The following is a 27,646-nucleotide window of genomic DNA, read 5'->3' as shown; positions in this document are numbered from 1 at the left end:
ACTAACACCGTTGGATGCCGACTCAGTGGTCTAGAGGTTAAGCGTTCGTGCGTGAGATCGATAGATCCTGGGTACGAATCTCGCGAGGCAGGACTGTGGATGCACACTGCTGAGGATACCCACAATAGGACGAAACGGCCGTCCAATACTTCCAGGTTTTCCGTGGTGGTCTAACTTCAATTGACTCATGAGTTCAACTATGAAAATACTGAAATCTCCACATAACCCCTTCTAAATATTAAGTTGTTTAGGTTATTTATTTGATAAAATTCTACCTAACTTAATTGTGTTTTCAAATTAAAATATATTTTTAGTACAGTGAGATTTGTAGAATCACCAGCTGATCATAATTAGTAAACCAATGAAAACCTAGAAGCACTGGACGATTGTTCCATGATATCTCGTTATACTGAAAACCGTTCCAATAATTATCTTCAATTACCATCGAAAACTTATATGATTATAATCTTTTAAATAAGCTGTTTATTACTATAATGCATGATGTTAGGAAATTTTCTGGTTAGAATTCAAAGCAGATTATAATCAATATATATTCAAATTAGTAACACGTAATCTAATGATTGTTAATTATCACTAAGCTAATTAAGAAAAAATAATTCAATAAGTTAGTTATGGAACATAATTTAATGGTCGCGTGTACATTAATAAACTAAAATTTAGAAATGAACCGGAAGTATTTTTTCGTGAAATGACTGTTTTTATCAATAATAATAATAATAATAAGTAACATTGTAAGTAATATATATAGCTATGAATTTTGTTTTCAGTATACTCACAAGCATACACTTAATAGGATTCTTTAATGTCTCAAACACAATATACACCATGTTAACGAATGAGTTAATTATTCATAAACCAATTTATACTAAACACTATAATCACATGTTTATTTATTTAGATATTTTTAGAATTCTGCCTACTCTTATGAAAAATATACTTATAATCTTCGAAATAGTTTTTGTCACGAACTGATAATAATCGTAAAACAACATTTTCAACCATGGTTTTAATCTTCCGAGATCTCGTTCCTTTTTTTCTTCTTTCATGATCATCGACTTGCATTCTATCTTCTCCATAAACGTTTTTGATTCAACTAATTTGTTTCAGCTTATATGATCTTCCATATAACAGTTCACCTCAATTTCAACAATTTATCTAATTAAGCAATCCCTTTCCAATCATAATTCTATATCTAGCTTCATGATAAATATTCAATCTACTCGATAAAAAAATATTTTTATGTATTTATTTATCTTACCTCACCGTTACCACAATTAGAATAGAACAGATAGATGTTTTGTTTTAGCTCATTCGAATTCTTAACCAATGTCTGGACTAAAACGTCATAGTGGAGACTACTGAATACTGTAAGTATAGGGTTGTGAAGAATTTTGAGTTTTACTGAAATCAAGAACCAATCAGTGTTACACCACTATTGGAAACCTAGAAGTACTGGACGACTGATTCGTTTTAGTATAAAACTCTTCAGGACTACCCATTCACTAATCAACAGGTGAAAATGGAACCCAGGATTTTCAGTCTTATCCATGAAGGCTTAATCTTTAGATCACTGAGTCAAGATCCAATCGTGTTAATGTCTAACTTCAGTCAGTTCATGTTCATGAGCGTCCTTCTTCAATTGTCTTTGGTGTGTAATTACTCACACTCGACACCGTTGAACTCCGTTCAGGAAATTTTCTCTCGAAGCCAGTCACTAGTGAGAAAATGATAATTACCAGTATAAGGTTATGGAGTCTTGATGAAATCATTAGAGGACATGTGTTTTCAATGGTGGTCCAACGACGATCAGCTCATGATCTCAACAAGAACTAAAGATTTGCAGATTTCAAAAGTTAGAGCAATATATCTAAGCCAATAAAGCAGTGTATAACCAGGGAAAATCCGTGAAAGCAATGTGATATAAGTCATAATTTTTCGGCTCTGTTGACAATGCACAGAGATATATGAGTAATACTAGCTTTACAAAACTGATCTTCTATGAAACGAACACATAAGCTGATAAGAAGGTTGTTTGTGGAGATTTTTAGTGATTTTTATATATAGTTGAAATCATGTCCTCCCGCTGAGGAGTCCCACAATAGGACTAAACGGCCGTCCAGTGCTTCCAGGTTTTCTATGGTGGTCTAGCTTCAATTGACTCATGATTTCAACTATATATAAAACATAAGCTGATAGTTGATAGGTTGTATTGTATTGGTATTGTATTAAATCTCCTGATTATCATACTTTTCCCTAATTCTATTCGATAACTATTATATCAAACTATTTTATTGTTTCATTTATTGCTCACACATCATTATTGTTATGACACCTTTGATATTGAATAGATAAAGAAACTTTTCTGATTTTAGTCATTATTGATTAAAAATTAAATAATTACATATTAAAAAGAAGAAAAAGTTTTTTTTTAATAACCTTAAGTGACCTAGTTCCCAAAATAAGATTTAATAAACCACTTTTTTTGTTTCTTAGAATTTCGGTTCACACACATTAGTTGACAATAAAATTATCAGTTTTTCCATTCCTGTGAAACAGAAATTTAAGTTCATGAGTCATAGATAAATGCTGAAAAATCTTATAGTTAAAAACTTTATTCTTTTCTGGGAGTAGACAGTTCAGAAAACAAAATGAAAATCAATTAAGATTTAGATAATTGAAGACAACAATGAAGGGCGAGAAAACAATATCATCGAATAAAATCTGAAGACTAGGAAGAAATACCATCTTGAAATGTATGTTCATGTAATACAATTAATATTGATATGCTTGATAATATGTCACATTGAAAACCAGAGATATGATGGTTACATACAGTTTCGTTATAGAACTGGTGTTGTTATGTTTTATAGTTAGACTAGGAATATTACTGAATATGCGATACAAAATCTTCGAAAGCTTCGTTTATTCAAAAAGTAAATATTGATATTTTATTTACTGTTAAAATTAAGTAAAATCTACTAGTTTTAGTGTTATAAACTAAACAATTGATTTTTCAGTGAGTAGTGACGAATGTGTTATTCATCTAACCTTTTACACCTAATTGTAGTCTGTTGACAAAATTTTAATATCGAGACTAATCCAAATGATTGAACACCATGTGCAATAGTTTGGAATGTTAGGTGGTTACAGATAATCAACTGAAAACTTTGGACCTAAGTTTCGTGGTACTTTGTATTCGTCAGCAAGCCGTTCCTGTAGGTTTGAGGAGACTGGTATTCCCTGATGAATTCGGAAGTCTGTCATCCAAAAAGATTAATGGTTTGTAATTCATGGTTACAATGAACTTGCGAAGTTTTAATATCTATCATTACTGCATCAAGGAAAACCCATCAATCACTGATTTTTATAGATTATAAATATTTTTCATTGATGAATTCAGCCCAATAGAGGAAACAGAACGTAAATGGTATATTTTTGCCTTGTCTATGCTACATTTTTTTGTTAATAGAGGTAAATGATTCAATAATTATCTAAAAAATAGGTCCATTTCTGTTGACAATCAATAACTTAAGGGTAAGGTATAATTTCATCAAAATGAAAGTCTTTTACGTTAAAGTATATTTATTCGTTTGTCTAGTGCTATGATGAGGTAGAAAGTTCTAATTATACATTCAAACAAAGACTATAAACTCCGACTGTCCATACTTAAATCATATCAGTAATTAACTTATCTATTACACTGTTTTATTTTGCAGACTATTTAGTATAAAACAGGAGACATAACTTTTATTTTTAGGTCATATGAAGGGGGGTCCGCTGGTTGCTCATATATTATATGTTCTCATTTATTAAGTGTAAAATGAATGTAAAAACAATACAAAAGATCTCAATAGAAACGGATAAAAACAGTCTGACCGGAAATAAACATATTTTACCTTTTCATATTATTAATTGAATAAAGACAGTTACATTATTTGAAGTATTCCAATATGTAATATGTACATTTAGAGTGATCATACTGAAATATGAGTAAATATAATCAGATTCTAATCTGTTGTCGACATTCACGCTTGTTATCGATTATAATTAGACCAGTTATACTAGAAAGTACATACAACTGGGTAATTTAATAATATAAAGTAAAAGAAAGTGATTTTAAAGAGGAATTTTAGTATTTATAAATGACTTCAATACTTTTAATTCTAAAAAGCTAAATCAAATTAAATGGATGATTAAAAGTAATTAGTGCCTTTGATAATTTTTGATAGTGTAATAAGAAGACGAAGATTATCATAACTATGCGATATATAAACGCAATACATTTTGAACAATCTGACCACACATATACTTGTTAAGAACATTTATATATAAAAATAAATGGTCAACTAGACTGGAAATGGGGGGTAAGAGTAGACAAGGATAATAATCATAGTAATAATAATAATGTGAAAACAATTTGAAACCTAATCATTCTGAATAATAAGCTAATATTACCAGGGTAGGTTTAAAGTTAGAACATACTGTTTTGGAATACACAAAGGGGGTTTGGATTTTCGTATGGTTAAGGCTTCAATAGACCTTGGTATACACCCTTTTACACTTTTACACAACACCACAAAAGTCGAATTAAGATCAATCTTATGGCTTGTTTCGATTATCTGTTTGGCAATAAAAGATGATAGATGTTTATCCTCTACTCTTATCGGGTCATTTGATCCTATCCTTGTCTACTCATACCCTCCCTATTTCCAGTTTGGTCGACCTTTAATTTTTATATATAAACGTTCTTAACAAGTATATGTATGATCAGATTGTTCAAAATGTATTGCGCTAAATGGTTGATGTTCACAGTACAAGGATAATAACACATTACTTTTTTGATAATACATAACTAAAAAATACTTTGAAAGTTTCTGTCCCTTAATATTTATTCTATATAAAACTATTTTCATTCTATGATAATCATTGCATAATTATTGGTATCAAATAGTCTTTGAAGTGCCTAGTCTATTCAGATTATTAAATGGCACGAAAATATCCAAATCAAATTCATTATTTATAAGAATAGACAGTAACTTCTTTTTATCTTTTGTCGGCATTCAATTTTGTATTACTATTAGATAACATTTTTATTATAATACAAATTAACTTTGTTTACTATTTGCAAAAAAAGAAAGACCCCAAAAAAAGACACAGAAGGATTGGAAATACTCAATTGCAAAAATCTTATCACTTGGAGATATTTAACAAAAACTTAATGTTACATCAGCTGAGGTGGTCAATCCAGATTGTAATTCTATGTAAATATACTCGAAATAAATTAATTAAAATGTTTATATTTAGAAAGAAATATGTTACTATATGATGGATAAAGAACATTATTTTTGTTTTTATCATTTAAACAGAAAGAAGTATTGAAGTTGTATTCATATGAATACCAAACAATTATTTTATATTTTTATTTTCATGCTAAATAATTATTTATAATAGTTGACATCATGAGTCAATTGAAGTGAGACCACCATGATATTAATCAACATATGCTCACTAGTGACTAGCTTCAAGAGGTATTTCCTGGAGTTCTGGTGAGGAGCAGTGACCAGTGGAATTCAACCGGGTCTGTTGTGAGATAGTAACTCACTGAAGACAAGGGTGGACGGTGATGCAATTTCGTGGACTGGTTGAGGTTAGACATTAACACCATTGGATGTCAAGTCAATGGTCTAGAAGTTAAGCGTTCTCACGAGAGACCAATAGGTCCTGGGTTCGAATCTCGCGAGGTGGGATCGTGAATGCACACTGCTAAGGAATCCCACATTAGAACGAAACAGCTGTCAAGTGCTTCCAGGTTTTTCATGGTGGTCTAGCTTCAATTCAATCATGATCTCAACTATGAAAAATTACTATAATATCCACAAAACCCCCTTCTGATATTAAATAATTATTTGTTTGAATATTTTTAATTATCCGGCATATAATGTGTACTTGAAGACAATAAATGTTTTAAATAATAATAAACAATGACAATTTATAAACAGTAACAACACAAAATGTGAGACTTTAATTATATTTTTCTCAAATGTGAAAATAAACAAGGTTTTTCTTTATTATTCCGCTAATTGTGAACGTATTCCGAATTCATGAACAGAGTGAAATTAGGTGATCAATGATTCTTGGTTTATGCCTTAAATACTCTGCAACTGTAAATATGTGAGTATTTAAGTTAGAAATTAGTAATTTAAATGTATCATATACATTTCGAAATTTCAATGTAAAGTCATATCGTATATGGATATTGCTGAGTATTTCTACACTTCAGTAAGAATATCTGTTCAGTATTCCATGATTTTCAATGTTACTATTGTTGAAAATAAAACTTAAGGCAAATTATGCATAGTATGCGTCAAAGGTCATCGAAATTAAACCACAGAAATTTACACAAATATCTGAAAATATAAAATTATAGAAACGGTAAAGTTTACTTGTTTCATTTCTCAAGTAAAATAAAATTATGTTTTAAATGTTAATTCATGTATTACAAACTGGGACTTTTTTCTATCTATTATTGCCATTCTGTTTGTTTTATGCATTAGAACAACTTATTACTTTGTAACAATCTACAATGTTAACTGACTTTTTATATCAGCTTTAAAAATAAGTAATGAAGAATTAAATTTCACGTAAATCTTTCTAAATAAAAATTCAACAATTGATTAGTCAATGAGTGGTGATCAGCGTCATATATGTCAGACATTTCTTAGTGCAGACTGAATCCTACAGAAGGTCAGTCGCACCCAGGATAGCTCAGTAGTAACGTCTCTGATTGTGAACCTGAGTGAGACAGGATAGAATACATCAGGAAGCATCAGTTCCCTCAAGATTACAGATACACGAGTGCCAGATGGTCCGTGTTATATATAGAGCTTTGATTCTTAATATGCCGCGAACTACTAGACTACTTGAACGATAGAACCGGCAACGTCGCAAAAGAAAAGACAAAGACTAGTAAGTAGGAAGTTTATTCCCCAAATCAGTGTCAAAATATAGTACAGAAATCTCGTGTATTTATAGTTTTTCGGCTGTATGTAAATCATCATTTCGGTCAACCAATAGGCACATAGGGGTCATGCTAATCCATCCAATGGGGAAGCTACACGTCGATATTCTAGAACATTCCCCTAGCCGTGATTGGATGGAATGTCTGTGGCTCTTCCTGGGCTTCTTAAGGCTTCCTAGAGTCTACCGACGAGCCGTCCTTACAGTCTGAAACCTAGATCCAAAGTTTCCTGTTGACTACCTCCAACCACCATCTTATCTTAAGAAATTAACAAAATTATCAATTAAAAATTGAACGAATTTGTACGATTTTCAAAAATAGTCAAACATTTACTTGTTTATTTATTTATTGTTTTGATACTTTTCAACTTTTTTTTTATTGGCTTAACTTTGATGAACGGTTAAGCATTCATGTCAAGCGTGCACAAAATAAAAACAAATCAGGAAGAAGAAATCTTCTTTTTTCTGTTTAAAAGTAATAAACACTTTATTCATCTTTGTCAGGCTATATATACATATATATAAATCCTCAAATAAAATTTAATATTTCTCTAAATGGAAACACTAATAGGGAAGCATAAACCGAAGAAAAATATATGATGGAACAATGATTTTTTAAGAGTTATTTTAAAAGATATAAACACTTTAATAGATAAGTTTTTAAATGAGGCAATAAAAATTAAGAATTGATAAGTTTCTTTTACTAAGATAAATAATCTATATTACTATCAATTAAAATAAGCGAGTTATCTCTCTAACAGTAACAGCTTAGATTGTTATTATTTTATTGCTTCGATTAGTTTAGTATACAGATTAAGAATAAGTAAACTAATATACATATATGTTATTTCAACATTAATTAACAAAGATATTCCTTTAAGTTATGTAAGGATTTAAAGAAAGTTAAACTGAATTGAACTAATAAATTATATTCATTAATTATCTTTAAGATAAAAACAGAAGTCATAGATAAATGTAAATCAACAGCCCTCAAATGCCCTGGTACGGCCGAGAGTGAGGAAAGTTCGCTCTCCCTCTAGAAATGCTCTCACATGGCCACGCGAATATATAGCCTCTGTCAGGGAAGTCCTACTCATTGCCTTCTCGCGGTAGGACTGTTGTTTACGAAATTTAGAGGACGAAAAGCGAACGGCCGGTGCTTTAACAGGTTTGGTGGGCACGGAGGGTCCACCTAGGGGAGTTGGAAAACCCTGATTTCAAACCAATGGTGTACATGGGCTCCAGCATCCTGAAGGAACAAATGGTGTATGAATCAATCGTTGGTCACCGGCTACCATGGGACTGCATCTCCTGACGTTGCTCCACTGCCTTGTGGGTTAGACCTTCAGGTCAAAGGCTCGAGGTGTGGCCCCCTAGGAAAACCACCTGCTTCAGTCTGTGCACCTGGACAGTATCACAGCCCCCACACAAATCAAATGAGATTTGTGAGTCGCATATTTATCTGGTGCTTCTTTGTACCAATATTTATGTGTTTAAATAAATGAGAAATAAATAAATAAAATCTATTATTGACTTTGTAAAATCGTATGGGAATTGATGCAATCGCTTTGTAGCTATAGTCTGATGACGACTGTATGTTGCTTTCTGAAGTTAAGTTGAACATTGTGAAACAACCTATGGAAGATATCAAGTTACGAAGTTAATGAAGGCGGTAAATGTGTCTCACAGAACTTTAAGTGAGTACATGAATTGCATTATGTTTGAGTTGAAAACCAAATATTTGTGAATCTATATTTCCTATGACGTTACACGTATGGGTTGGCAAAACGTACGAAATTAAGGTGAACTACTTGTCCATTGTTTCAGTGTTTTCAGTGTTTCTTTAGCTAAAATCATCATGAGAAGAGTGGAATCTATGTTAGAACTGTGAATTTATTGTATAAATTCTTCCTCACAGTATTTACAAAACACAAAACCAATAAGAAATTTTTTTCCAGTTTAAAAACTCATTCAAAATCTATTAAAAAAATCGTCCACAATTTCATCAGTATACTTAATATGCATTCTAGGAATTTCTATTAAATCTACAAAACTGTTAGTGTAATAATAAGAAATACATATCTTTATCTTTCTTTTTTACACATAATTGGGTTTACTTAAAAGGGAATGAGTATCATGATGACCCCTATTTGGTATTTTTATGATCAGTCAAATGAAAATCTAGATTTCCTTGAATTATTAACTATATATATAACAAAACCAGATTTGATATTCTGTTACAAAGACCTTTTCAACCTATTGCTATGATATCAAACTATTTAAATTAAAAACTAATAAAAAAATGTTGTCTTTAGAATGGTTAGGAAACAGAATGCATTCAAAGTAATTATCTAATAATACAATACAATACAAATTGTATGAATAAATGATTACAAAAGCAAATATCATTTTTCGATCCCACTGTCAGATTAAATCTAACTTATCAACAGTAGTAGTAGTAGTAATAATAGTAGTGGTAGTAGTAGTATTGCTTATCGATCATGTTCATTTCAATTTTGTTTTTACTCATTATATTATATACTACTATTCTGCTTTTTAAAAGTGACATGCTATACACAACAATTAATATAGTTATTTAAATTTTGTTTTAACATTCACTGTCAAAATTCAATCGTAATCCAAAAATAGATCAAAATGGAAAGTGAGAATTCAATACACTAATAAAGAGGGAATCATCTTATTTTAACAAAATTTATTCTGTTCCATTGGTATATTTCAGTCTGTTGCCAAAAAAGTTTTCCTTTTCAAAAAAAACTGAAAACTATTCAATTTTTGTACTCATCAATTTCTATTAATTCTGTATCTATACAATGTTTACTATAATTTTTAAAGAATAAAAACAAAACTGTCTATATACAAAAAGATTATTTCATATAAGATAATAATAATATATTCCGCTTTTTTTGGGGGGGGGGGTTTCTATTATTTGTTTTCTTTATTGAAGTGGGATACATATACAATAACAATGTCATTGAGATTTGAAGAATTTTCAGTTGTTATGTTTGTAAGACACGAAAAGTAGACTTTATTCAAATATTATTAGAAATCGTCACTGTAGAGCTTCTTTATGTTTTCTCAAAATAATATGAATAATCAATGCAATTTAAATCATAGTGAATAAATCAAAAAGGCAACAGAAACTTCCCTTTGTTAAGTATGAACCTTTTTTGGGGAATTCTTCTGGATATGATCAAGAATTTATGTTTTAAAACATAGTACTACAGATGTATAGATATATGTGTATATTCATAGTGTTTACATTGTCAACAATTCTTATATAGCTACATTATAAAACTGAAATAGGTATCTTATCTAGATAACTTTTTATTAATACTAAAATCTTTAGATAAGGATAAACACATTGGGTTCAAAGCTTAACATAAAACACTAGGATATCATATGAAATGATTTTCATGAAGTTTCAACAATAAACATATAACAAGTAAACAGATTTTTCTTTTGTCACATTGTATCTAACTACGGATATTAAATTGATAAACATTCAAATATTGAAAGTGAGTGTAGGTTTATAATAAAATAAACAATTGTAAAGTTATCACAGCGACATTGAAAATTGAAAAACCGATAGCAAGTTTATTGTTTATTGGTAACCCACTAAAATAATCTTTTTTGTATAAAATATTATTCAACTCCATTTTTAGTATAACAGATTGTGGACATGATTAAAGTTGTTGGCTTAATACACGTCGGTGATTGATTTAAATTAAATTGTATGATAAAAAATAATAAAAAAAACGGTTGGAGATTGTAATACATTTTATAATGCTACTATGGTGATTAATCTCTCATTTCAAATGTATTTTAAGGAACTAGATTTTTTTAAATTTTCACCTTCTTATGTATTCTCTTTAAGTAGATGAAAACACAATCATTGAGCAATTTAGAATTCAGGTTAAATTAACAAAATATATATACTAATATAACATTGAATTCTTATTGATACAATACATCATTTTCATCTGGATATTAAATGATTCATCAATGCAGGTATCAATTTGTTTACTTTCGATTAAACGATTACACAATTGGATAAAACTACTATTAGATCATTTACCTGTAAAATTTTGAGAAAATCTTACAAGCATTCAATCCAATTTAGAGGTAACTATTTGTAGTACTCGTAGACTAAATTTGTCCACTGTACGATATTGCGTCAGCATAGAAATTGTGAAAGAATGAACTTAAAAACAGATTATTTAAAACCAAACAACTATTACGAAAAACAAAGAGTAAACAAATTATTTGTGCTAACGAATTTTATTGAATAATACTGTTTATAACAAGCATGTATGAGGGTGTAAGTACTTCCATTCTGGCCAACGTTTAGTGAACTTATCACTTTAATTCTTATGTATTCAGAAATATTCATTTATAGTAACAATAAAACATATCTGCCGATTTACTAGTAAAAATTAAAAATGATGTGAAGGACGAAAGAAAAAAATCGATTATTTTCACATTTTATGTATATCTCTTCCCTACTCTGAATTACCGTGGGATAAGTAAGGTGACTGTCAGAAAACACTTTGTTGAAGGCTAAAGCGACGCACAGTAAAATCAAATAACCCTTAGTTTGCCACTGTGTTGAGTCTTGTGTATTTAATTCTGGATATTTTGTAGTAAACATAACAGTTCACTCTCGTTTTTATAACAGTCCTCCGGAAGGTGTTATTGTTTAACAAGAAGACAGCTTACAAATCAAAAACATCCCAATAATAGCTAACACAATTCAATGTCCACACAGTTATACTACAATCTAAGTCACTCATGTAAAGCATTTGTATGAACACAATTGTTTGGGTGTAATTAATTAAGTTGCAATAAGATTACACAGGCTTCAGTTAAATATGTGAAATACCAAAGTGTGAGCAAATATATGTTCCAGTGATCCAACATGATTATTTACTTTATGATTGCACAACAAACTTCGTCTTGTAACCAATTTTCAGAAATGAAAATTCTGTGTACCCCTGATTTACAGAAAACTTTCATTGCATTGGAAAATGAAAGGATTATGTTGAATAGCATCAATATTTTCAAGTAACATAGATTAACTAACAAGTGTAACTTTGTATTCTAGGCACTTCAAACATTGTCTTTTAATAGTGGAAATATATACATATATATTACAGTTTGATATAGCATTCTGTTGTATCCATTTAGGTTACACAATTTTATACAGAATTATGGAATTAGGCTGCAAGGTGGAACGGTAAAAAAAAGCAAAACCTAGAGAAATAGTGAAATACATTTTTTAAAATGTCAATGTGCTTCATTACATTTAAGACTAATAGTTATGTTCATAATTTAGCTAATCATAAACTTTTAATTGCATGAGAGGCAATTTCAGTTATTGGGCATATGTCTATAAACAATCACACACACACACACTCACAGATGAAACTTAATCGTAGATATACTGCTTTATATGTACTTGAATCGACATTTATATTAACGTACGTAAATATGTATAAAAATTATACATGAATTCAGACAATTCACATGTTGTTCAAATATTTGGATTAATCTCTTAAAACGGAATAATTTTAGAGGTTAAAATAGAATGGACAAAATAAAGTGAAGAGAATTATTGCTGATCTCATTGCCTAATTACATCAATTCATGATTTCAGGAAAATAATCAATTAGCTTGGAATAATAATTTAGTACGTCTAGAAAAAAAACAACTTTTTGATGGAGTTTCGTTCTATGAGCTGGATGGTTTGATCGTGGAGCTTTCATCGTCCTTTTGAACGACATCATCAGCACCAGAAGTTTGTGCTGAAGGCAATAGCGGACGGTTGCGAAATATTGTAGATTGGTTGAAGTTAGACATAAACACCGATCAGTGCCGGCTCAATGGTCTAGAGTTTAAGCGTTCGGGTATGATATTGCCTAAAATACTTGTGGAAATAGGATCTTAAAAGCACTTTTTCATTATTATAATTTTCTAGGCTGTTAAAAGGAATCTTCAAAAAATCATATTATTCATGTATTCTTTCAACGTTTTTCCAATGATTATTTTTAAAATAAAGTAACAAACTGATAATAGAAAACCAAATAAATTCCTAGATTTGTGTTTTGAGAATCTTGTGACTCATAACCAAAGCTTATCTACAATTTTAGACATACTCATTCTTTTCAGGAGTTAGAAACTCATGTGTGAGTGATATCACCACATAGATAGATAACTCCAATTCTATCTGCTTGTACTATCTGAACTGAATTGTAACCAGTACATCTGTTTCCAGATGAACTGTAAAGTTTGCGTCAAAATGACTGAACTTTACTGCGAACAGTAACTGATGGTACCTGTTGAAAGCTAGTTGACCATAGCTTTTGCAAGACGTTCCTTGCTGACTGACGTTTAATGAAGTATAATGATGGTTGGATCACCGTTTTATTTATTCAGTGATAAAACAGTAGCTTTTTGTCCACTCCTTTCAATATTTGGTATCCAATAATTTAGGGACGATACCCAAACGCAAACGTTTCTTATCCATAAACTTATATGGGTTAGAATATTATTCCTCTGTATCATCATAAATAATGGGAAATATCATCGGATATGGTGAGCCATTCGCTTAAATAAACCACATCGAAGAGTAAATAAAAAGTACTAAAAAACATAATTTAGTTCATTAGACATGAATCATAATTCAGATGAAATAAATATATTGATTTACACCATTACTGAAAAATATTTCTTGTTGATGACACTTTTATTGTTATTTCAAACGGTGTCCAGATGTATTGTCCTCTGTATTGAGTTTGTAAGTATAATTAAGGAATAGTGTTTGTAAATTATAGGCTATTCCAGAATTCCTACAACAGTAAATAATCCATATAACTATGCTGGAACTTGTATCCACTAAAGACTAACTTCAGTTATAGAATCATCAAAGGCCTAGTTTGGTTGTCGCACCCATAACATACAAGATGTATGATGAGCAACATACCTTTACACGATTGAGTTCCCATCCAATGGTCCATGTTTCTTACTTTGGTCTAAATACAATTTAAAGCGAACATCATTGTACTATCCGACATTTTAGCACAAACTAACTTACCACATTAGGTCTATTATAGTTTAACTAAAAAAATTCAGCTACTCACGGAACTCCTTCATCATTCAAAACACTGCGGAAAATAATACCGGAACCAAAGTCCACAAAAAAAACTGAACAATTTTATAATGATGAAAATCCTCTCCTTACATATATATTTATTTTTTTCACAGAAAGAGAATGTGAAGTAAAATGGTATAATAACATTTTATCACATAAGCAGCTGAATACCACCCTGGACAAACCATGAATACACTCGTCAGAATACAAATGTTTAAATTAACTAAAAAATACTAATGAATTATATCTAATTAAAATTAAAATTCCAATTCAGATTAAATTATTACAACAGGAAAAAGAAGATAGATTGATTGAAATGATTCTCTTTCCAATGACTAAGAACATACGGATATAAATTTTAATTCTCTATTTATATGTATAAAAGAATTTTTGTTTAATTTATCGCATGAATAAATTTCAACTGGTTAACCGCCAAATAAAAATTAATTACATTTAAATAACTTGCTTCTGGGAAAACAAGATATACATTGGTGGTTAGTTGTTAACTAAATAACTATTAGTTCTCTGAAGGAAAAAAACAATACTGGTTAAAAGAAGAAGAAGAAAGACAAAGAAGAAGAATTTGAAAGATACGTCACAATCATCAATGATTTCATGCTTGAGTAAATCACTCAGGTGATGTCGAAAACGTCTTCCTTAAAACTTATAGCTTCTACTGAAATAAACCTTTTCAGTAACAAATCTATAAGACATTTAAATTATTCTAGACTAAAAACACAAGATTAATTTTTTAATGATGTATAAAATGGTTTGTGTTATAGTGCAACAGCATGTTTTCGAGTTAACGTATACTTGTAATTAGATATTCAGAGAATTATGCAAACGACCTGAAAACGTAATCAATACTTTTTTTCATTCTGTACAATCAGGATACATTATGTAATGATTGATTGATCACTGAGTAGTGATCTATATTTCTTATCGACACCTTATATCTCAACAATGAACTTTGTCAACTTTATCTGATGTGGTACAGTTCGATTTCGTATAAATATACAAGATAATGTTGAAAAACAGCACGAAATATAAAAATTAAGTACATTCACATGTATACATACATTTTCAAATTCCTAACATGGAAACTATTAAATTTCTACGTTATATCTAGAGTTAGTAGTAATCTTGACTATTTTGGAATTGACACAAGTTTGACGACTCACGAACCACTGATAAATTGTATTTTATCAAAAGAAGATAAGGAATAAAAATTGACTGATGAATTAATGATAATTTCGATCCTTTATAACTTCATATTATCTACTCTGCTGATAAGAAACACTGACTTTCAGCTTTGATTATCTTTAGTAAATTATACACAGTCATAATATGATCTGTTTCCCTGTATAACAAATGATCATTGCGGTACAAACGTTGTAGATACGAAATAATCTACTGATTATTTAAAAGTATTCATTGTGATATAGCTAAAATGAATATTTCAGTTTTTTATAGTCATGTTTTACTATATATGTAGTAGTTAAAGATTCCTAATTAATAAATCATAGTATGTGAAGTATCAAGCAGAATAAAATGTCTTTAAAATTTTTATCAATTAAATTATGAACATGAGAATCTATCAGTGAAAATTAACTGAGCTGTAAATAGTGGAGATTGTTGAGTTTTGATTGAGACCATGAACAGATTAATGTTTCATCACCATTGAAAAACTGGAAGCACTGGATAGCTGTAACTGCAGCAACTCATCAAAAACAACAGGAAATGGTCGCACAATATCGTGGATTGGTTGAAATTAGACGTTAACACTATTCGATGCCGACTCAGTAGTCTAAAGCTTAAGCGTTCGAAAGCGAGACCAAAAGTCCTGGGTTTGAGTCTTGCGTGCACGACTGTGGATGCACTTTTCAGAAAAGGTTTTTAATGGGGGTCTAACATTGATCGATTCATGATCTCAATCATTTTTAACTACTAAAACAATCGATAAAATATAAAGAGAATGATGTCAGGAAAAAATAATCCACATATGACTTGCTACTGACTTGGTTCCACAGTTGAGTTCAGACACAAGTCTAAATCTAAAAAAAATCTGTATTCATTATTTTGTAAAGTTGATATAACAAATACTCAAGCAAAGGAAGAATTTCCTGTACATCAGACTTTATTAAAGCAAATATTTAATTCAAACATACTGTGAATACTGTTGGCGATGTATTTTTTTAAAAACAGTAGTAATACTTAAAGTATAAATACATATAAGTCACATGTTTTCTGGAAACTACATTTTTTAAAATAAATGCTACTTTTACATATCTGATATATATTTCCGTTGTCAATGTTCTCACTAGTTGTGAGGTGTTTGTTTCGTGTATATTTATAAATTAATCAGCCACCGAAAGGTATACTGATTTTAACGCATTCTGCATTCATTTGTTGTTATCTAGACAATTATCATTCTAAACTGTTGTTCATAACATTTTTTGGTTAGCCAAATAAAACTTGATTATCATTGAAAGAATTACGCATATATAGATAAACTGAGCTTTAATAACTAGCCAAAAATGTATGCTATTACAATTAGATAAAATAGATCCGTTGATAACTTTGATACATACGGATATAGACATAAAATAAAACAGTTTTAAAATTATTTGAACGCACATTATGATATTGAAATAATTGGGAAAAATTCTGAAACACAGTTTAGTAAAATGACAATACATTATATTTTTGTCATTCAGTTGATCTTATATATATTATTTTTTAAATAATAATAATGAATCATGAATTAAATACAGCTGGACAATTTAGACTTCGCAGATGATCTGGCTCTTCTATCGCACACGCAGAAACAATTTCTGGAGGCGACCAGTGTGGCAGCAGCCTCAGTAGCAGTAGATCTCAATATACACAAAGGGAAAGCAAGATCCTCCGATACAACATGCACCAATCGAATCACACTTGACGGAGAAGCTTCGGAGGATGTGGAAACCTTTACATATCTGGGCAGCATCATTGATGAACACGGTGGATCTGATGCAGATGTGAAGACGTGGATCGGCAAAGCAAGAGCAGAATATTTACAACTAAAGAACATCTGGTACTCAAAACAATTGTCAATCATCACCAAGATCAGAATTTTCAATACAAATGTCAAGATAATTCTACTGTATGAGGCGGATACATGGAGAACTACGATAGCCATTATCCAGAAGATACAGGTGTTTATTTACAGCTGTCTACGCAAAATGCTTCGGATACGTTGGCCAGAAACTATCAACAACAAGTTACTGTGGAGAGAACAAACCAGATTTCAGCGGAGGAAGAAGTCAGGAAGAAGTGGTGGAAGTGGATTGGGCACACCCTGAGGAAATCACCCAACTGCGTCACAAGACAGGCCCTCACATGGAATCCTGAAGGCCGAAGGAGAAGAGGAAGACCAAAGAACACATTACGCCGAGAAATGGAGACAGATATGAGAGGAATGAACAAAAGTTGGATAGAACTAGAAAGGAAGCCCCAGGACAGAGAGGGCTGGAGAATGCTGGTCGGCGGCCTATGCTCGATTGGGAGTAACAGGCGTAAGTAAGTAAGTAATGACTTAGGTAGTAATGCATTTTAAATCAGTAACATATAATAGTTATTTATCAGTGGAAAGGAAAAGACGCTTCTAGTTTTAAAAGACGGAAACAGAAATATCAATGAAATAATATCACTGAAGAGGATATCCATCAAAAATTTATTTCTAGATGATATTCTATTAGTGAACAGTTTTATTTATTGATCTAAAGTTAATGATATGGTTAACTGCATCGTTAAGATTTTCAATAGACGTTTAACATTATATTATCAACTAGCATGAATTATTTTATTTTCTCCTCTGGATCACATTATATCACGAAAAATTAAAGAAAAAGTAAATTGATTACAGTTAAGCTTGGCACTTAACAGTAATAAGTAATCTCTGAGCAGCAACTTACTTGTTTCAATAATACTATGTTCTTGTGAATATGTATCACTGTTATAAACGGTTCTGAAATTGTCAAATTGGTAATAACTGTCATTAATTGAAGGTTTTTGAGATTAGATGTTTTGTTAAAACAAGTGATTATGTTTTATTTTGTACATATTACTCAAAATTACTCAATTTCACTTGACTGTAAGATATATTGAATTATAGTGGTTGTAAATGTGACTTTGACTTAGTTTTGAATGCTTTCCCCAGTATTTTGTAGTTCATGAAGTATTCAGTAAAATTTATGCTAATGACCATTATTATTATTATACAATTTTCAATGTTAAATAATAAACATCAAAACTTGTCTAAAGCTTATCAATTTAGGCAGCAGATCATAATTTCTAAGCAACTTAGTGCTATATTTCAAAATCTGGTTATTCACTTGTTATTAACAATCCTTGTACAATAAGAATGGACTAAAAGTACTTCATTTGCATTTCAAACACAGTTTGTTTCTGACAAGAAGAGAAGCGTTTAATTTAGACAAATTATTATCACAGAATTCCTGTAAATCAAAGTTAACTTGTGGTCTAGTAATATTTCGATCCAAAGTATACCCTTATATATTATTAACATTATAACTATACTAGAATACAAATATGAAGTCTAATGATTTTGTGCTTGTCCTTGTATTTGAAGATTACAAATTTGATCTCTGTTGAGGAATTCTTAAAAAGGATTTTATGGAGTTCTAGAGCATTTATTTATTCAGTGGTTCTAGTGAGGCACCGTTCTCTGAGCTGAGAGAAAACAACAATAAGATTAGAGGCCAAGATAAACAAATCATGATCAAGATAGGACAGTTTACTAGTCATGTGAAGAGAAATTCACAACTCACACTTGTGCCTAGATTTTGTGTTTATGATGTTATCCAGAAGGAAAAATAAAAAAATCATGGTTAAACAAACTGGTTATGAATGTCGACCATTCATTGGTTATCGAGTTGTTACTAAACCATGCCAAAAGCTGTTTTATTAATTTCACTTATACCTTTGCAGTTTTTATTATCTTTGAATTCACACAGGTGTACCTTATTTGCTTGTTAAAAACTATCCCGTTTCATAAATGTTAGACATAACAAACTGGCAAGATATGAATAATGGCTTTGAAACTTTCCAAAACAACTACACAATTAATGATAAACAATCTTTTATAGGCCGAACAAGAACAGTGAACAAACGAAGAAAAAGATTTCACTTAAGACTAAAGGAGTAAAATGACTACATCATCAGTTGCAAAATTATTTTCGTATTGGGGGTTTTGGTGGAGATTGTGGTAATTTAATAGCTGAATTCATAAATCGATTAAAGCTAGACCGCCATTGAAATCCTGGAAGCGCTGAGCGGCCGTTTGATCCTAGTATGGTACTCCTCATCAGTGTGCAACCGTGTCTGTTATGAGACAGTTACTCATTAAAGACAATTACGGACAGTCGCGCAATATCATGGATTGGTTGAAATTAGACATTTACACGGTTCGATGCCGGCTCAGTGGTCTGAAGGTTAAGCGTTCGGGTGCGAGACCGAAGGTTTTGAGTGAGAGTCACATATGAGTGGTCGTGGATACGCACTACTGGAGAGTCCCACACCAAGACGAACCAGCCGTTTAGTGCTTCTAGATTTTCCATGGTTGTCTAGCTTTAATGAACTCATAAATTCAACTACAAAATTATATGTTAAACCTAGTGTTCTTCTGTTGTTTATAACCATGATTGAATTTAATTAGTCCATGTAGACTGCTTAAATCAGTGTCTCGATACGGAACGCATAAACTAGTTGCTTATGATTAATAGCACATACCGATTTTCAGAAAGCGTGTTTCATCGTATCTGAAACATTTTTTGAATGTGTTTAAATTGCTGCGCTAATGTCTATTATTATAATCGAAGTGTCTATCGCTTTCTCGTAAAGTCTCAGATAAGATGACAAATAATAAGTAGCCAAATGTTTTACTGAGTTTCAAGTTATGAATGAAAGTACACATTTACGTATTATCTTATTTTTCAAAACACAGATACATTACAACGAATAACGCATTAACCAATTACTATCAGTCAAGCTAAACTCTTTAAAACTGAGTTAAAGATACATATTCATAATACTTAGTTTTAGATAGATGGATCATAGTAAGTACATTTCTTCATAACATCTACATGATATTCGAATTTTTTCAGTCATTTAGTTATATTTTGCATAAATTCTTGTCTGTAAGTCTGTACTACACAGATAATAACACTCTTTTATATCTAAGTGTCTTTTAATAAAACAAACGATTGTCATTATTCTAATTTAATGATCAGAATTAAACGATCTCTGAATTCAAAGAAATCTAGAATGATTGAATAAATTTTATAAACCATTTCCATCGTAAACTCGTCATGAATTGTTAGTCTAGTTTTTTTTTTCCAAAACTTTGTACCAGTTTCCACGTACGGTTTCCATGTGACCATTATTGAATGGAATAAAACTATATATAATATTGTAATTAATTTAATTGATAAGCTGATAAGTGATTAATATATAAAATGATTACTCACATGGTATCCTTTTCCGATATGTTTATATATAGATTAATAATGATATATATGTATATCTAATTAATATATATTTTATTCTTTCATATATTTATCTTTGAATGGATAAGTTCTTTTTTTATATAATTAGACTATTGTATCGTATTACAAAGATACTACTCACTAGTTTTATTAAGTCAACTATGTTGTACAGTTAAAATTGTGTGTACATCATAATTTATGTTAGATACAGGAAGTAGTTGACTTTAGAATGACATTAACTTTTTTATTCACTTAATTTTTTGATGCTCACAATCATTTTTTACATAAAGAAGACATATCTATATAGATATATCATGGTTTATGTTATATGGATCTCTACTAATCATCTCAAAGTCTATTTTTTTTATTTCATTACTGTTCATTACAGTTTTTCATTATAATCATAAAACATATCACATTTGATAGCCATATAAAAACACATCCACACAAGTTTGCTTGCGTACGTACTTGCATTTATTCTGCATCATCAACAATGAATACCCATTTCATACCTTCTCCACAATTATATCTATATATGATCTACAAACAGACATTACAATAACAGGGTTATAAATATGCAAACAGTACAATAGAATATTCACCAAGACAAACAAATCTCAAGCTAAAAGTAGTTGGCATTTTAAATTTTCGCTGTACATATATATTTGAAAAAAAGAACTTTAGTGCCATACATCATTACATCTTTAAAACATAAACTCATTTTTTATTCTCCAATATATAATTGGTGAATACAATAAAATAGATATGTGAAGTGAGAAAAAGATAATTTATACACCAGAAACAAGGCGATATTTGGAAACGTTTTTAAAGTTGAATAATTTCTTTCTTTATTTCTTTTTTTTTCTTCATTTTTTGAATGTATTAAAGGATTTTCTAATAGGATTAAATGGATATGACAACTTGGCTTGTCTGTCTGTAGACATTTACTATTTATAAATATATATCTATATGTGTATGTATGAGCCTGTTTGTTTATGTGTGTGTACTGGAGATTGAGTTCGTTTACAATGATGGCAATTTAGAGAAAGGCAATAACATAATCAACTAGTACAAAGTTCAGAAACGATTGTTTCTATATTATGCATACATAATTTGATGTCAGTTGATACTGATAATTTTCAATCAAAAACATCCGTTAATAACTATAAAGATCGAATTGATCGAACTGAAATGAGAAATAGAAAGGAAACTGGATTAAATTTTAAATCTACATTTTAAAAAAAGTCATCAATCCCTGTTAAACATTAGACTGAATAGTAAAATATCACATATTCAACTAACATATTTCACTTACTGAATAACATGCTTCTCAGTATTCAATATAATGTTTGCATTCTTCAAGCAGGGTTGTCAACCACGAAATGTGAACGAATAAGTGAGTAAATTGTAGAAATGCACAGGAATGTTAGAAAGAAATATTATGATCAATCAAACTTAAAATGTTATTTTTTTCAGTTGTTTGATAAAGTGCTTAGATTGATAGGTAACCTCCCTAATAAATCAGTAAAGGATAAACACTATTTATAAAATAAGTTTTAAATTGTGATCATGTCTTTCCGTTGTTCAGTGGTTGATAAATAAATATAGTAGACGTCGTTTATATTATTAATTATTGCGATTATAATATTCTGTTATCCCAAGGCGTGGGATTTAATCGACAGGATTCAGTTATTATTAGATGCTTAATTTCCTCATGTCAATTCTAGTACGAAGACATTTCTCTGTCAAGACTCATTTTCACCGACAGTGAATTTATTACATAAGATTAAGAAGAAATGTTTGTTAGGTCATTGACTTTACTAATGAATGATACGGGCTTATACCACTTACAAATCAGTGATTTCCTTGATTTAGCAAATAGCAGAATTGTAAATTTAGGGGATTTACATGTAAACTCTCAGCAGAAATTAGAAAATGAAACCTTGCTTCACATCTGGTGTGTTAGTTTGGATAAAAATATTGTAATTATTGTAAACATTTAATACTTCCCTTAAACGTTTTATTTCTTTCAGAAATAGTTATTTTTATTTTAAATAAAATCCTAAACGAATTATCCTTTCCCATTATTTACTAATGGTCGAATAAATTATACCAGTTATTAGCTAAAAAGAATTTCGTATGGGGATATAAGAATTTCGAGTTTCACTGGAATCGATCTAAGTTAGACCAGCATTAAAAGCGTGGAAGCACTGAACGACAGTTTCGCCCTAGTATGTGACTCCTCAGCAGTTCGCATCCATCACACACTGTTACCCTTGAAAACGCTTGGCCGCTGAATCACCTGCTCAATATCCATTGGTGTACCGACTTAACGACATTGCGCGATCTTCGCCTATTGTCTTTCGAGAGTAACTTCCTCACACTAGATGCAGTTAAACTCCACTGGTCACGGCTCAGCACTATAACTCCTGGAGTTTCCTCTCTTAGCTGGCCACTAGTGAGCACATGATGTTTAATTGCGTGAAGTCCTATACTGAGTCGAAACAGTGTTATAAAGCTTCCAGATTTTGAATAGTTGTCGAACTCTGGTTATTTTGTGATTTCAAAGATGCAATAACTTATATGGTTTATGGATCTGTTGACCTATAGCTATCGAAAAAATCCTACCTTGTTATACCGTAGATAAATGTTACGTCATTCTTTGTGGAAAGGAAAGATTTTTACTGTCCATGATGTTGTTTTTTTTAGAATAATTACTGTTATTTCTTTTTTGTAAGAAGAATCCCTGCAAGAAATGAAGACTATCATATATATAAAGCATAGAATAAATGAATCTTTACCATCATTTTGCAGACACGGCAACACCTTATATGAATGTCTTCCTGTTTTAATACAGTTGCCTTTTTTATCTTTTAAAATTAACCAGAACTGATTTGATAGATTTATTTTAATTTACCTAATGGAAACTTCCACCTGAACGTTTCTGTTTATTTTAATAATTTTCCGAAAAAGTCAGAGTTAATATTACTTATTAACAGAAGAAATTTATCTTTAGTGTTAAAAGTATGGAAAAATTAATTCATTTCCTAAATACCAGGAGCTACTGAAATCAAATATTATTCGACTGCTATTACGTCTCAGTACTAAACTTTTCTTCAGCAAGCACAAATAAGCTCCTCAGCAGTCGAAATCAAGGGCTTTAAATACTGAGTTATGCGAGTACTTTCACCTCCCCAAGTTGGAATTTAATGGTCCGTATTTTCATATTCATTCAAATTTAATTGTGACTTAAAGACTTTTCAGTGTTATTAGCAGATAACAACTGACTCAGTCACAACACTGTTGAACTCCACATATTATATTTCTCTGGATTCTTCAGCTGAAGAGAAGTGCTTCCAGGTTTTCCTTGGTGATCTAGCTTCAAATGACTCACGCTTTCAACTAAGAAAAATCTTTCATACTTTTCTCAACAAACATTAGAAATATTTCATTCCGATTTGATTGAAATAATCAAAATATATTATTTCAGTATTCTATCATTATGTTAAACTATTTAAATACGAAATACTGATGTTTCATTGTTAGCATACTAAGCATATGATAATCCCAGAGTGAACATCAACTCTGAGATGCAGGTACATCCAGCTGACGAGTCCCAAATAGGACGAAACGCGCGTCCTTGATTCCACTGCTAGCCACTATCCATCTTTGATTTTAAACAGTATATTTGTTTTATTCAAATGAACAAAATATCAAATTTCTGATATTTAACCACCCAGTGTATGTCACTTCTTTAGAAAATAAATAAATAACTGAATTAAATGAATAACAGTACATAGTAAGAAAATAAAATATTTGGTATAATCGAAATAGGTGTGTTCAAGTCAATGTCATATCATTTCAGTGAAAATGATTATGTATGAGACAGATCGTTTCTCATTTGTCCGTTGGTTGATGGAAATGAAAAATTTGATATTTGTTGCGTGAAAGAATAAAGCCGAATATTTCTGTGTTACTGGTGCAAGATATAAATATAATTAACTATGATAGATCAGATAAATGATCCAAGTTGGAGAAATAGTAAGATTTTTTTCTAACGAGAAGAGTAAGAATTACCAATATATGAAAAGCTTCAACCACTCAACTTTCTTTATATGTGTAAAAACATTTTTAATATTTTTAGCATCTATCTGATGGTCACTGAGAATGGCATCTACTGATATTACAAAATTAATTTGGAACTTCCCGAGTTTTACAGCACTATTAGATTTTCTATGTAGCTTAGGTATCCTTTGGTTCAGGTCAAAATTTTATAAGTTGACCCTTTAATACAGAAGGTATGACAACATACACAATCTAATCTGTAAACACAATTCTGTGTTGGCATATAAGGAATCTTATTCTTCGTTGTTATTAACCAAAGCACTTTGAAGAATGTTAGTTGTTTTATGGAATGCTTTGATTCTGTGTAGCTTTAGGATATGTACCATAGTGGTAAGATAAAACTACTGTACCAACCCATGATATTTCATTCGAGCCGTTGTTTAACAACAGATTGTTTCGTTTCAGTGCATTTTGAATGATGGTCTTGCAAAAATTATCAAGTTCCAAGATGTTTATTATTTTCTTTTGTTTTGTTTACTTCTTTTGAAGTCATGATCTTGGTATGGCTTCTGGATAGATTTAGAGAAACATAGATTTTGATCTTTTACTGGTAAGCCATCAATAAAGTTTAATCATCTATTATTTGGAATACTACTGTATGAAGTTAAAATACTATAGCTTGTCTTTGTTTCGTTTTTGAACAGTTAGTTTCAATATCTTTAAGTTACAAGAATCGTTAATAGTATGATGCAAGTTGTTGACTGTCTCGAAAAATCTATCTAATGTACAATTTCTCAGAAATTACCAAATCAAACTTTGGTAACGATACTCGCTCACTTATAATAGTTCTTAGCTCACTAAAATTGTCCTTCTAATCCCAAATTAGTATTGATTACGGAATTAATTTTTGGAACTAATAATTATTCATTAGCTTACGATTATCATATATATAAAGAAGCTTAATCAGCGTCACAACATTCAATGTCAATTGTTTATCAAAACAAATTTATTTATAATGGCTGGTTATTCAAGATAGAACATCATAGATACAAGGAAATTATCAATCAACATGAATTATTCAACAGTACAGATTTTTTTTCGATATGAAAAACAGTAAATCATAAAATGCCGGAAAGAACAACAAACTTCAACAGCATTGCTTGTCTATTAATAAAACATTAGGCCGATAACATACAAAATGACTTGCTACCATTTAGTTCTGTGAAGCAGTTGTACTAATCCGTTTACTTTTTACCTAATGTAACAACTTTTGAATTGGAAAGTTTACCGAATAGTACTATATTTTGGTTAATAACTAGTAATTAAATTATTCTGTTTATGGTGTCCATATACAAACTGGAACTCAAAACTTATTGATTTAAACGTCACTTACATATCTACTAAGTTACTGAGTCAAGATAACAATCATTTATTCATTGGATTTATTACTAAGACTTAGTCATTTCTGTCTTGAATATCAACAGTATAGAAAAACAAAAATTAGTTAGTTGGTAGTAAATGTCAAACATATACATGATGATAAAAAACACGATACAATCACATTGACTTTGAATAAAATGAAACAAACACTGTACACGTATATGTGGATAAATTTACTAACATGATAAATATTTATAATTTGAAAATATTCGTTTGTGGGTAATACATATGTCCATTAACAGTGAGCCATTAAATCATTTATGAATGTTTACGTAATAGGTCATAATGTTTATAACAAAATGAATAAATGAGAGAAGGAACAAGAATACTAATACCTCTCTTATTTTATGTTTAAATTATACTGATAGTAAAGAAAGGAATATTTGTAATTCCCAAATGACAGTGACACTTAAGTCCCTCTTTCTCTCCATGTATATATATATATATATATATATATCATATCTGACCATTTTCCATTTATATCAAGCTCACTTATTCATGTCTCGCTTACTTTCCTAATGAGTGTTCTCTGAAGTTTTCATCTAATAATATGCTAATTCTTTCATTTGAAGAAAGAGAATGTGTGTGTGCATAATTAGCCTATCCATTTACCCTTTTATAGCCATTATAAGTTTGAAGACGTATCGTATTTTAATTAAATCATTGAATGTATGTATTTATGAATGTGTTGTTTTCTTTAATGAATGAATCTTTTAGATCTCTTGTGCACTAGAAGAAAAATGAATCTATGCAATGTTTTTATATCTTAATTCCTTAAATTTATGCTGTATATGATCGTATGACGGTTACAAATGTTCTGTTTAAAGAAATAGTACAAAGTTTCCACAGTTACTTATTTATCAGTGTTGGATTTACTAGACAAACCTTTATATTCATGTACAAATCATTTAGCAACAATTTGATTAAACTATTCTGTTTATCACATACGTTACCAAGTTTCTGGTTTTTTTCTAGTTATTTATTAAATTTTAACATAACACCATATATATATGTCAGCTCGTCATGAAGTATTATATATTAACATTATTTTATACCAGAACACCTTTTGATTATTTCGTGAAAGAATCCGGTACGATGAATCTTAAGATGAATATTTACACATTCAAAATGATAGATATTTTTTCAGTAACTAAAATTTGCAACCTTAATCAAAATAAACTGGTACTGATATAATCATGAAGTACTTTGTAAATTAAAATTTATAAAGTAAAACCGACAGATGAATCTCAGTTGTGACTTAATTTTTCTCATAAAGTTGTTCACAAATACCAACCTACGTAGCACAATCATTTGGATAACAGATCATTTTCTTTCCTCAATAAACCTTAACCGATTCATAAATAAATAATATATTTGTAATATCCCA

General features: G+C 30.3%; 1 protein-coding gene across 1 annotated transcript in view; it reads left to right on the top strand.

Annotated features, from left to right (window-relative positions):
• Smp_176390 (putative cadherin) overlaps window positions 1-27,646 on the top strand; it is a gene marked incomplete at its 5' end in the record, with an annotated part of 60,782 nt that overhangs the window by 4,582 nt on the left and 28,554 nt on the right. The window lies entirely within an intron of this gene.

This window comes from Schistosoma mansoni, chromosome 1 (genome assembly GCF_000237925.1).
Source record: "Schistosoma mansoni strain Puerto Rico chromosome 1, complete genome".
In the NCBI taxonomy this organism is placed as follows: Eukaryota; Metazoa; Platyhelminthes; class Trematoda; order Strigeidida; family Schistosomatidae; genus Schistosoma; species Schistosoma mansoni.
This window is presented reverse-complemented; position numbering and strand designations above follow the sequence as displayed.